Below are 13,908 nucleotides of genomic sequence, written 5' to 3'. Positions count from 1 at the left end.
GGTAGAGGAAAGCAGGATATAAAAACCTACTGATCTTTTCAGCATCTTGGGAACTCCTGGGCTTTGGTGGGTGATGGAGGGAAAAGATTTGCCTGAATACAACGAGCATCTAAGACACCTGTTTAAATACAATAGTATTTAACAGGCCTATCACTCTTTTCAGTGTTCAAAACATTTAACTTGCGTTTTCTGGAAATCCTTTACAGATGGGGAAGTGAGGAAGTGAGAGTAAGTTAAGTGGCTTGCCAGAAGCCATTTTGTGAGTATGTGGCAGAGATGAGACTTAAATTGAGGGCCTCCTAGATCACAACTCACTCTCTTAGCTAATCTACGGTGACCCCATGGAGTTTTCAAGGCAAGGCACAAACATCGGTGGTTTGCCATTGCCTGCCTGTGCGTAGCAGCCCTGGACTTCCTTGTTGGTTTCCCATCCAAGTGCTAACCAGGGCTGGCACTGCTTAGCTTCCAAGATACGAATGAGACTGAACTAGCCTGAGCCATCCAATTTAGTTTAATCACACTGTGGCATAACTCAGGCAAGTATGTGAAACAGTACAGAATTTATAGAAGGTATGAACCCGTTCCCAGGCTTCCAAACATATTTTTTTACCAAGAGCAGAAAATGGGGGTGGGGGGTTAGGGGCGTAGGAATGAGACAGAATGGATCTGTGCATGGAAATCCTTTACAGATGGGGAAGGGTATAAATCATTCATGGGGAACATAGAACTACTGATAAGCTCTGTGGGTAGCCATGTTGGCAGTAGAACAGCTAGATTTGAGTCCAGTTGAACCTTAGCGACTAACAAGATTTTTGGGCTATAAATATTTGAGAGTCAAAGCTCCCTTCATTAAATACAAGTTGGAAAGGAAGTTTGAATCCTTATATCTCGGTGAAGTATCGCCAAGAAGGAGCTAAGGATGCAGAGGTACAATGCACATTGTAATCAGATCAGAGGGGAAAATGCCTGAGGGCAGAAAATTAGCATCTGTAGTGAGATAAGAATCCTATGTCCATATCGAGCAAGGGGGTTGGACTTGATGGCCAGTAAGGCCCCTTCCAACTTTTATGATTCTGTTCAGTCCCAGAGGGTCCATTGTTCTGAACTTGTGAATTAACTCAAATTCAGCAATCGTAATCTCTTGAAGCTTCTCTATGTGAGGACTGCCACTCTTGGGTCAGTGATGGAATGAAATGACTTGGAAGATTAAAATGTTCTCCCTCTGGTTTTTGAGTGTATGGACTGACTTGTTTGTCTGATGTAGAAAGTGAAAGGACATTGCTGACATTTGATGGCACATGGAACATTGGAAGACGAACAAAGGAATGAATCTGAGATGGTATGGCTGGTATTGTTAGGTCCTGTGATTATGTTGTCCGAGCGGATATGGGGACAGAGTTGGCATCTTGGTTTGGTGTAGTGATTAAGTGTGTGAACTCTTCTCTGGGAGAACCGGGTTCAATTCCCCACTCCTCCATTTGCAGCTGCTGGAATGGTCTTGGGTCAGCCATAGCTCTCGCAGGAGTTGTCCTTGAAAGGGCAGCTGCTGTGAGAGCTCTCTCAGTCCCACCCACCTCACATGGTGTCTGTTGTGGGAGAAGGAGATCAAGGAGATTGTAAACACCTTCTGGGTGAACTTGCCACTTTGAGAAGGTGTTTAAAGAGGCTGTGAGCCTTTTAAACATTTTTTTCTCCTTCCAATGAAACCCCCGGTCCACTCTTTTTGAGGAAAGGCACCAGCAGCTATGCTGCAAGCATCTCTATCTCAAAAAAAAACCCAGCCCTTCTGACCACTGGATGCACCTGGATCAATTCTCCATTATACCCTCCATTATACCCACTGGCTATAATGGTCCCCGTACATATGAACATAAGAACTTATGAAGCTGCCTTATACTGAATGAGACCCTTGGTCCATCAAAGTCAGTATTGTCTACTCAGACTGGCAGCGGCTCTCCAGGGTCTCAAGCTGAGGTTTTTCACACCTACTTGCCTGGACCCTTTTTAGTTGGAGATGCCAGAGATTGAACCTGGGACCTTCTGCAAATGCTCTACCACTGAGCCACCGTCCTGTAGGATATATAGTATAGGCAAAAAAGGTGAGATTTCCAAAAAAAATCCCAGATCCATATACCATATTGGTATTGGTATTTGGCGATGTCAGAAAATAACCAATATTTTTCAGGTTCAGTGTACCCAAACCTAAAAATACTGATTTTTTCCCCCACGCCCCTAATGGACAATAGCTGTGGATTGGCATATCTTCCATTTTATCATTATCGTTCTAGTACCCTTTAAAGCTCATTATATATGCTCACACTTGCTGCCTTTAGCTTGGCAAACAGACTCTTCTATAACATCAACAGTATCTGACTTTTTACTTAAATCCACAATAGGCTAAGATAATGGCTGTAAATTCCTTAAATTATGAATTCTACAAATAAGGATTTTCTTTTGCATCTCCTGATACCGTTGCAAATCAGCTTTACTGGGTGACTAAACTCTTAGGTGTAGTAGTGAAAACAAAGGACTTTCTATTCCCTTTCTTGACATGCATGTAATTTGATAAACCTCTGCCATATATTTAAGAGGGTTTTTTTTAGTAAATCCGTCCAAAGCCTAGCATAAAAAATACATTTCTTAAGTAATAGTTTTAAAGACATTTGATGTTAAGTTACTTTACAGCCGTGATAGTGAGCCCCTTTGCTTCCTCAATGTATCCGTTCCCAGATCAAAAGATGTATATTGCTTAAAAAGATGCTAAAAGATAAATACTTGAAAATGAAACTATTTTTGGTTTGATGCAGAAAGAAATTCACCACCTTCAGCATCCAGAAACAAAAAAATGCTCTTCTCGCTTCTGATTTGGTCTTGCTTCCCACCTCTCATAAGAGCTCATCAATGTTATCCTTGAACACAAATATGCCATCTCATTGTAGAACTTCCTGATTGCAAGATTATTTTTTTCCTTCCCTGTTGGAGATTAATGCAAAGTATTTGAGAATCAGATCCTTCATCGAAGAGCTAATTCTCGTCATGTTCTTTCAGGGGCAGATTTATGAACAAACCATTATCAGCAGATTGATTCTGGTAGTTCATTTCTCTAAATAAAAGACAGACACATGCACAGGAACCGAGCGGAACTTATTTGTTCATGTTAATAAATATAGCCAATATTAATGCCCCTTAGCATGAGCTTACCTTCTCCGGATCAATAACTAATTAAGATTCTCTTTTACTTCCACTTGCCTAGTTTAGCCATTCTCTCTTTTTCTCCTTCCCCTTCCCCCCCACCATTATATGATAATGTGTTGATTTCATTACTATAGAAATTTCCTGATCGCTCTTAACTTTGTACTTGTAGAATCAAGATTTAGTCCCTGAGTTTGTGTCACATGAGCTGTGTTTTACATACAATTGTACATCTTGATGGATGGCTTGAAGGAGACGGTGCAATAAAGGGCCCATCTATTATTTTGTACAAGTTTATAAACAAATGCTGGGTGATTAACTCCTGGGGTAGTAAATGTTTTATGTTCACACACCTGGAAGTTTGTTTGTTTTTTAAGTGGCACTTTGTTCTATTGTCATCTTAGATTTTATGGAGAGGGGTAGCGGTAGAAAAGAGCAAGAGTAGGACCTTTTTTTTTAGCAGGAACGCAGCTCCGGCTGGCTAGATGTCAGGGGGTTTGGCCTAGCATGCAAATGAGTTTCTGCTGGGCCTTTTATACAAAAAACCCTCTATGCAAAACAGTGGTGATGTCAGGGGCCTAATATGCAAATTAGTTCATGCTGGGTTTTTCTACAAAAAAAGCCCCAAGCAAGAGTATCTGAAGAAGTGAGCAGTGACTCACGAAAGCTCGTACCTTGCCACAAGTTTTGTTAGTCTTTAAGGTGATACTGGACTCTTGCTCAGATTTTATGTCTTTCAGTTATGAGTCCTGTAGCTTTAAGTCTGATTTTCTCTTTTGTGTGGTTTGGCCAATACAACTGGACAAATATTTAGCTTTGATTCAAGATGGCAGCAAGAGTAATGTGAGCTCAGAAAGAGAGCATGGCACAGCCTGGAGAATTTCGATTTGAGTCAACATAGGTGTGGGTCCAAGACACAGCTGCAGAAGTGCCCTTAGAAAGATTCTTTTGGAGGGGCTATTTGCCCCTTTCCACCTCCCCTCCCCCAGAGGTGTCAGTTGACCCAGCAAACATTAGGCACTGATCAGCTGAATGGCCAAGTGAATTAGCTGCGCTGATAGAGGTGGGACAGCTGTCATCATCACTCACCTGTGCAGGTAAATGAGCAAGTAGCATTGGTATCTGGGGTAAACAGAGCTTATGGGCTGACAGGCCCTTGTCCAAAGTTGAGTTTATTTGCTGCCTTCCAAAACTGGGGCAAGCGAGCACATAGTCTTCTGTACTTAGTTGCCGTTGAATCGCAGTTGAGCTGCTCATTGTGGGTGAGTAGCTGTGGCTTCTAACAACAGCACTTGCTGCCCACTCATTTTCCTTAAGGTGGCAGCAGAAGATTATTGAGCATTCCTTCTTCTGGAGATCAAGAGAAGGAGGAAATACAGGAAGAGCCTTGTGCTGTCCCCACTGGAAATAGCAGGGCTTATATTCACCAGAGAAGAAAGGCGGTGTAGTTCGGATAGAGACGGTGGCTGCTGCATGACAGTGGGCACTTCCGGACACCGCATCCACCCAAGAAGGCCCTGGCACATTCCAGCATTGCTGAGCCAAGTTTTGATTGGTTTTGCTGGGCTTGCAATGCTATTTTCCCTCTTTGAATGCTCAGAATACTGTGGGGTGGGGTGGAGAAACAGGAGAAGCTCTGCTTTAGGTAGGGTTTGCTGACTCCGGGTTGAGAGATTCCTGGAGATTTGGAAGTGGAGTCTGAGGAAGGCAGGGTATGGGGAGGGATTGTTAGTCTGTAATGTGTCTGATATAATGCCATAGATTCCACCCTCCCAAGCAGCCATTCCCCTCCCCCCCCCCATGGGAACTGCGATTTGGGAAATCTTCAGGCCCCACTTGGCGGTTGGCAGCCTTACATTATCCCTAGTTGTTTAGGATGACGGGTGGAGAAAGAAAAATGTTATATGCTCATACTTAGTAATTTGAGGCTCAAACAGGAACTGTGTTATCCTGCTTAAAGCAGAGTAGATAAAATAAACTGCCTGAAACTGATCCTAAGCTACTTTTCCTTGTTTGTTCTGAAGCACTTATTTTCATTGGCTTCTAATTTTTGCCACCACAATGGGTATTGTCTTTCCTAAGTGGAAACAATACCATGCTAATTACTTAAATCACGCTAAGTCGCATCCTTCTGTCATGGTTTTCTGCTTTTCATTAAAAGATAGGCTGTATCGAAGAACACACGTTCTCTGCTTATCATTTGGATTCCCTGTGGGACCTAATGTGGTTCTGCAGGGCCTGTAAAACAGAGTTGTTCTTCTGGGACTGGGGTGGAGGACAGCGATGGGTTCCATCTTCGATCAGCCTCCCCTTTTTCCTCTCTCCTCTTCCTTCCTTTCCTTTCACCACTCCTCCTGAGTTTTATGTCATCTTTTAATTGTGTTGCTAGTCCATAACAGGGGTGGCCAAACTTGCTTAATGCTAGAGCCACATAGAATAATTGTCAGATGTTTGAGAGCCGCAAGACAGGAAGGAAGGAAGGAAAATAGATTAGGGAGGGAGGAGAGGTGGAAAGAAAGCAACTTTAACTTTAAATGCATTCTCCAAGCTACCAGCTGGCTTGGATAAGTGATTTAAAGACACGAGTGCCTTCTCCAAACTGGCTGACAGGATGGTGAGGGCTTTGAGAGCCACACAATACGTGTGAAAGAGCCACATGTGGCTCCCGAGCTGCAGTTTGGCTACCCTTGGTCTATAATATAATGTATTTTATCCTATATTTTATTGTATGTATTGTATTTGTTTTAATTGTTTTATTGCATTGGAATGTATATTATGATGTTAACTGCTGTGAGCCTGGATGCAAGGAGAGCGGGATACAGATGTAATAAATCAAATCAACAATGGTGACCCGTTTTCCTTAATTAAGTCCATGCAAATTGTCCCCTTATATATTGAAGACCGATACTAAGTTTGTTCATCAACATAGTATAACAGAGCTTTCCCAACAGAGTTTTCCATACACTGTCAATTGACAGTGTACGGCACTGAAAAATTAACAGCAATGCAAAAATTAAAAAAGGCGGACAGAGGACTGTCCATCCAAGTTCACTTGTCTATGGATCCAGGGCCTGTGTGACCAAACTGTAACTTGGGAGCCACATGTGGCTCTTTCACACATATTGTTTGGCTCTCAAAGTCCCCACTGCCACATCGGCTGACTTGGAGAAGACATTTGTCTCTTTAAATCACTTCTCCAAGCAAAGTCAGCCAGCGGCTTTGAGAGTGCATTTTAAGTTAAAATTACTTTTTTCTACCTTTCCCTCCCTCCCTTCCTTCCTTCCTTCCTTCCTTCCTTCCTTCCTTCCTTCCTTCCTTCCTTCCTTCCTTCCTTCCTTCCTTCCTTCCTTCCTTCCTTCCTTCCTTCCTTCCTTCCTTCCTTCCTTCCTTCCTTCCTTCCTTGTCTTGTGTCTCTCAAACATTGGACATTTATTCTGTGTGGCTCATGTTAAGCAAGTTTGGCCACCCCTGTTATAGAGTGACCATAGACCAGTCACACACTGTGAGCTTAAACACACGGAATTGTTGTGAGAATAAAATGAGGAGAGAACATTGTAAGTTGCTTTGGGTTTCCCACAGGGGAAAAAGTCAGAGTGTCAGTGAAGTGAAGAGTAACCTGCAAAACTGACATTGTTGGATTTTGCCGCTTTTGACCAAGGTCATTCCTCCCCCCTCCTTTTTTTTTGGAGGGAGGCCTTAGATATAAGATGTTGATGATCAGTGGCTCGCATACAGTAAACTCTGTCATTAACATATACTTTGTTTCTGCATTTAGTATCGCATTCTTAACTTGTCAACGTTGTTCAAAAGTTTTGCTGGCTCCAAAGAAGATACCACCTTCATATGTTAATGACAGCAGCTCCATGACTTGGGACTTTGGAGAGGCTTTTTAAAAATGCAGAACGTAGGGGGAAGTGTGTGTGTTTTTCAGCAGATGTTGAAGTCCCGTATTGTTCCGTAATTATTGTTAATTGTCGAGTGTAGGTGGAGTACCTTGCAAGTGATCTTCACCTGATTGTAATAACCCTGCCTGGATTATTTTTCTTTTGATCCACCTCGTGAAGCCATTCTATGAGAGAGTAGATCAGTAAATGGGAAAGCGTGATGTCAATACGGTGTACCAGTTACTGGATGGAGAAGGGAATACTGGTACTTATTTCCTTCCAGATACCTCTGTGTGTGTGTGTGTCCCCTATCATTAACAGCCTTGCTCATGTCTTGCAAACTGAAGGACTGTGGCGTCCTTAGCTGAGTCATTCCATCTCTTGTTGGGTCTTCTTTTTTTCCTACTGCCTTCAACTCTCCCTAGTTTTACAAAACTGGTGATGGAGAGTTAGAAGAAGAGTAAGAAGAAGACAATATTGGATTTGTATCCCACCCTCCACTCTGAATCTCAGAGTAGCTCACAATCTCCTTTACCGTCCTCCCCCACAACAAACACCCAGTGAGGTAGGTGGGGCTGAGAGAGCTCTCACAGAAGCTGCCCTTTCAAGGACAACTCTACGAGAATATGGCTGACCCAAGGCCATTCCAGCAGGTGCAAGTGGAAGAGTGGGGAATCAAACCCGGTTCTCCCAGATAATAGTCCGCACACTTAGCCGCTACACCAAACTGACTGAAAAATGGTGGTGAATCTGTTACACTAGTCTCCCCCTCCCCCCCAATAATTGTAAGACATTGATTTTGAAGTATTCAGCAGTTTAAAACAAAAATAACTTGTAACCATGGCAATACTGAGTACAGTGACAGGTACTTTAATAGCAATCCGGGTTACTTTGAATTGGGTACAAGTTATTTTTTTTCATGGCTTGCCAACTATTCATAAATCATTTAAACTTACGTGAAAAAATGCTGCAGCAAACTGCTAAATAGGAAAACAGCTAATTGAGCCTGAGCTGCTCTTAAACTATTCAGAATCAGTTAAGCTTGCATGAAAAATGTAAAGTACCAAAAAAGCAGTTAAGGAATGTGGTTTTCTTCATTGTATGGAGGCTAAACAAATTAATCTGAAATACAGAACAGCTTGGAGGACACTGGACAATAATATATCAGAGTGCGTTAATTTTTCCATTAAGAAACCATTGGCTTGAGGCCTCGAGTTTCCATTTAGAAAAGACACTGCAAGGGGTCAGCTGCTGTCCCGGTAAGTGTTTCTGCCCTGTCAAAAGTGGCATTGCCTAGTTCAGCAGAAACATATAAAAGGTTTTTTAAAAAACAGAGCTAAAAGTGTGTGATGGTGGATTTCAGGCGATGGGCAGTTTTGCTCCTTCTCTCCCCCCAAATTAACCAGGATTCCATTTCTCAGAGTGTGGGGTAGCTGTCTTGCAGATTCCTTCTCTATATATGTAATGGTTGAGGAAATTCTGTTTCACTGTACCTGGAGAACTGTGTTCGCTACAGCTTTTTTTGTAGCAGGAACGCCTTTGCATATTAGGCCATGCACCTCTGATGTAGCCAATTCTCCTAGAACTTACAGTAGGCCCTGTACTAAGAGCCCTGTAAACTTCTGGAGGATTGGCTACAGCAGGGGTGTGTGGCCTCAGGGCTGGATTAACAATTAGGCAAAGTAGGCACTGGCCTATGGGCCTCCACACCTTCAGGGGCCCCGGGCTGGCTTTCCCCCATTTCCCCCCTGCTTGCAGCCTTCTCAGCCTGCACGCACAGCCAGCAACTGAGCCGTTTTTTGTCCGACTTGCCTGGTGTGGCTGCTGCTGACGTCTCCAAGTTCGCCTCTTTCTTCTTCTCCCCCACAGCTTTGTTAAAGGGGCTTTTGAGAAGGTGCTTGCAGGCTGCAGTGGGGCTGCGGGTGGTGGGGCGAGCACTCCAACTTTGAGATAATTGGTTAGGGGCCCCCCCCCCAGGATTCTGACTGCTTAGGGGCCTGCACAAGGTTTAATCCGGCACCGTGTGGCCTAATATGCAAAAGAGTTCGTGCTACAATAAAAGCCTTGGTTTGGACACTAAAGCTCTTACCTTGAATAAAACTTTGTTAGTCTTAGAGGTGCCACTTGACTCAAATTTTGTTCTGCCACTGCAGACCGATATGGCTGTCCACCTGAATCTTGCAGAGACTCCCTCTGTCCAAGCTGCAGTCCAAGCCTCTTGTCTTGGTAGCTCAGCAGCAAGATTGCTATTGGCCCTCTGTCTTCTGTGGAGCAGGACTCTTCCTTCTCCTTGCCTTTTGCAGCTTCCTTCTGGGCCTCAGGCACCTTGCTATCCATCCCAGCTTTGACTAGAGCAGCCCCAGATCTCCTTATAAGCCACTTTGGATCAGTGTTGACTCTGGCTTTCTGTGCCCCACAGTGCCTTTCCTTTGCCCCCAGGCCTCCCTTCATTGGGCTCTTGGCCTTGGGTGTACCCCATCGCTTTAGTGGTATTGCCAGCCAAGGCCTCATCTATTGGCTGCACGTATCAAGCTATGGCTTCACCACGTTTCTTCCTATTAAAATTTGACAGAGAAGCCAGTAGCAGCCAAGCATTATTATTGTTTTTCCCCTACATATCCATTGTTACTATAAAAGCCCGGGTATGTATTTCAGTCGAGAGTTGCAAATAGCTCAAATTAATATATGTTTTTTAAAGATGAAAAGGTCACGATGGTGGAGAAAATCAGTATTTCACAGCCGTTCTGATTAGCTTATTGCAGGTTGGTGGTTTTTTTAGATTTGATTCACAGCCTTGCGCGTTGCCTTGGAAGTAGCCCATCTCCCTCACTCCCACACTCAGGCGTCAAGCATTGGGCTGTTTTTTGTTGGGAAGCGGGTACCGAGCACGCTCCGATCGAGCGTTCGAAGATTGCAGCCTGTCTTCAGTTCCATCGGCAGAGCACTCATCAAAGTGAGGAAGGAAGGAGCACAGCATGTCCTCCTGTCATTGTTATGTTTGAGCGTTCATGATTTATGGGTAGAAGCTGAAGGCTCAAGCTGGAGATAAGCCTCGCTTTGACAAACCAGAGTTTCAACAGCTAGCCGTTCTGGGTGAGTTAATAAGGGTTGTGTTTCCCTCTCCCCCGTGTCTCCCGTTTGGAGATAGCTGTTTCTCTGCCAAGCCGAGCCCTAGCATTTCTTCTTTCCTGTCCACTTAGCAGAAAAATAATGCTCTCGTCTACTTATGGAAATGCAGCTTTTGTACTGGCAATGACAAGAATATAATTTAATTCTTGTGTTTGGATGCTACTGGCAGAGTTGATTGAAGCGGAGTAGTATGTCCTTTGCACAAGATTTCAAACTAACGTCCTGGCAAAACAAATACCGAGTCATGTGGAGTTTATTATTCCCTTCTCTGGGCTGCATTTGCTTAATGGTATTTTGCAGTTATATCAGCTGTGATTTTTTTTTAAGTAATCCTGTTAAAATTGTTTAAGCAAAGGCTAAATCTTTGACTTTGGAAAAGATGTGTTGCCATTTAGACCTCTTTGAAAACTTTCTGTGAAATGTTCTGAAACTTTTTGGTGTGTATGTGGTTCTGTTAATCTTTTTTCAGCATTTGCTGAATCTTGATATTTTCCACTAAATTTAGGAGACGTTTGATGGTTTCTAATTTTAGCAAATTATATGTTCAGGTTAGCCGTGGTCTTTGAAAAGTATGTTGACATACATTTGCTTAGATGTAATTATTCACATTGGCTCCAGCTATTCACATGGAAAGACTTGGCATTAGTACAATTTAAAAATAACTTTTATGCATCATATCTGAATTTTTCATAGCTATAGGCTGCCTTATACCGTTTCAGCACAATGTGTGCCCCCTTGAGATCTTGAATAACTCTTTTGGTTCGCCAATTGGGAAAGCACAAATGCTGCATCTTATTTAAGGAAGTTCTTGCAAGGTGTGTTCAAAAGAAGAGGATTTAGGTACACAGTGCCTGTTTTCAGGTTAGATGAAGAAGATGGTGGCTTCCAGTTAGGGTTGCCAGCTCTGGGTTAGGAAATGCCTGGAGATTTGGGGATGGAGCCTGAGAAGGGTGGGTTTTGGGGAGGGGAGGGGCTTCAATGGGGTATAATGCCATAGAATTCACCTCCCACACCAGCCGCTTTCTTCAGGGGAACTGATCTCTCTTGCATAGAGATCCGTTGTAATAGCAGAGAATCTACAGCCACCATCTGGAGATCTTCTGAAATGTCTACTTCCCGTTCAGATCCTAAATTCCAGTCTGGCGAGAGGGAAATGTTATACAGAGGTAAAAGGCTGAAGTCAAAGATGATAGGTCAAGCTTTGCTGCTGCTTTCTCATTCTATGTAGAAGAACATATGAAGCTGCCTTATACTGAATTAGAACCTCGGTCCATCAAAGTCAGTATTGTCTATTCAGACTGACAGCAGCTCTCCAGGGTCTCAAGCTGAGGTTTTTCATGCCTACTTGCCTGGACCCTTTTTAGTTGGAGATGTTGGGGATTGAACCTGGGACCTTCTGCTTACCAAGCGGATGCTCTACCACTGAGCCACCATCCCTCCCCTTAAAGAAGATGTTAGGGTTTAGATATACGATTAGCAGAGTAACATGGAGAGAACCACAAAATAACAGCCAGGCACATGGTTTAGCTTAAGAATAAAAGTAGTTTACTTTACTGAGGAAAGGGATGACTGGGATTTCTAGAAAACAAAGAAAGGATTCAATATCCTATCTGGCTTCTAAACGACATCTTGACTCTCTCGAGTCTTAACATCAACTGCATGGAGATCTAAGGGTTTGGACAAAGGGCTGTAAAACTGACCAAATGTTCTCCCCTAGACCACCCCCCCAATATATGGATTAGCCAATTACAGCTTTTCCTCAATGGTCACTATGCATATTGACACCTAGCCTTAGGAGGGAAATACGTGCAAGCACTCTCATTGGCTCTACCAACTCACTGGCTAAACATCAGCATGCATATACTAACACTGAATTAACTCATGACAACAGGAAGTGAAATTGCATCAAAAACCCAACAAGCCCCTTCTCAAGTTCACAAACTGAAGTCATGAAGTTTCAGCTTCTCTCTCAGGCGCTCAAACTTCTTCTTGGTAAGCGGCTTGGTCAGGGTGCCAGCAATCATTTCTTCTGAAGGACAAAACTTTACTTCAGTCATTCCTTGTTCCTGCAACACCCTCACCTTGTGGTATCGCACAGAAATGTCCTTGGTCTTGCCTTTGACACTTTCACTCTTGATCAAACTTAGGCAAGGTCTGTTAGCTTCAAACAGGGTTACTGGCATAGGCTCTTCTATTCCAAAGTATCAGCAGGTGTATGATCCATTCAAGCTCATTGCAGGCTCCTGCTGCAGAGTCAAACTCAGCTTCCATTGTGGACATAGCTACTATACCCTGCTTGCGACTTGTCCAGTTGATCAGGTTGCTTCTGTAGAAAAACAGATGCCCACTTACTGATTTGCGGTCAGTAGTGTCTTCAGTCCAATCTGCGTCAATGTATCGAACCAGTCTTGGGTCGTCATCAACGGTGATCTTCAGTTTCAGATCCACTGTCCTAATAAGGTAGTTAACAGGTCTCTTCACCGCATTCCAATCGTGGTGATTAGGTGAGCATGTCTTTCTGCTCAAGATTCCAACAGCTGCACTTACGTCAGGTCAGGTGAGTTGAGCTAGATACAGTAGTTTCCCAGTAGTTTCTCTGTACAGACGATTGTCCTTGAGAGGCACTCCATCTTCCAGCTTGAGGTGGGAAACTTGCTCTCTTGATATCTTCCAGACTCAGTGCCTTAGCAAGATTCAGGATTTTGGTTCTTTGATTCTGAAGAAAACCTCCATTCTCTGTTCTTTCTATCTGTATTCCAAGATAGTGGTTCAAAGTCCCAAAACGTTTTACTTCCACTTCTGCATTCAGCTTGTCAACTATCTCTTTCACATCAGATTCATTTCGACAGCATAACAACAGTCCATCAGTTGACATCAGTACATGCTGGCATTTATCATTCTTCAGTTTGAAGAACAGGCTGGGTTCTATTTTCACTTGCTGGAACCCTTGCTTCTGCAGAAAAGCAGTTAGCACTTCATTCAGTCCTTTATCAGGTAAGTTTTCCTTGAAGTTTGCCTTTTCAGTCTCAAGGTGCTCCACGTGCCTTCCTTTCTGTGCTGCTATACTCAGTAGGGTTCTGGGAGTGGCATACTTTACAATCAGCTCCCTTGGAATTTCCTCATTGTCTGAGGATTGTTCTGCAGTTTGCAGAACATTACAAAGTCCATATCTGGCAGGTGGTACTCCCTTGTTGCTCCTCTGAGATTGCCTCACAGTACTGCCTGTCTCCCCTTCTGGTCCAGATTGATCTGCCTCCCCTTCTGCTTCTGGGGTGCTTTCTGGCTTACCTTGAGAGTCGGTGCTACTGGCAGTCAGCCAGTCGACCATTTCAGTGAGGGACATTCCTGCACTGTGGGCTTCGCTTTTTTCTGATCTTCGCAGTTTCCTGATCTTCCTGCACTGTGGGCTTCACTGCCTCAGGTATCAGGGGTACACTGCTTTCATCAATTTGCACAACATTGAATTCTTTACATAACAGAGTCTTTGGATCCATCACCCTGTAGCCTTTGCCTCCTTGGACGTAGCCAACAAGATGCCCAGTTCTGCTCTAGCATCTAGCTTTCCCCTTCTTTTCTCAGGGATGTGGGCAAACACTTTGGATCCGAAACATTTCAGGTGTCTTAGGGATGGCTTTCTATCATGCCATCCCTCAAAAGGCGATTTATCTGTGACTGTAGAAGGAACTCTATTGTGCAGATATAC

The 13,908-nt window shown here is 43.6% G+C and overlaps 1 protein-coding gene across 23 annotated transcripts in view; it reads left to right on the top strand.

The window, feature by feature from the left end:
- PLEKHA5 (pleckstrin homology domain containing A5) overlaps positions 1 to 13,908 on the top strand; it is a 342,905-nt gene that overhangs the window by 119,275 nt on the left and 209,722 nt on the right. The window contains exon 1 of one of the 23 annotated variants that reach the window (XM_060245856.1): positions 10,025 to 10,169. The exons of the other annotated variants lie outside the window; for them this stretch is intronic. The gene's annotated coding sequence lies outside the window, so the exon portion shown is untranslated. Of the gene's footprint in view, positions 1 to 10,024; positions 10,170 to 13,908 lie in introns of those variants that run through there. 23 annotated transcript variants of the gene reach the window in all.

The sequence above is a fragment of the Heteronotia binoei genome, chromosome 8 (genome assembly GCF_032191835.1).
Source record: "Heteronotia binoei isolate CCM8104 ecotype False Entrance Well chromosome 8, APGP_CSIRO_Hbin_v1, whole genome shotgun sequence".
NCBI lineage: Eukaryota > Metazoa > Chordata > Lepidosauria > Squamata > Gekkonidae > Heteronotia > Heteronotia binoei.
This window is presented reverse-complemented; position numbering and strand designations above follow the sequence as displayed.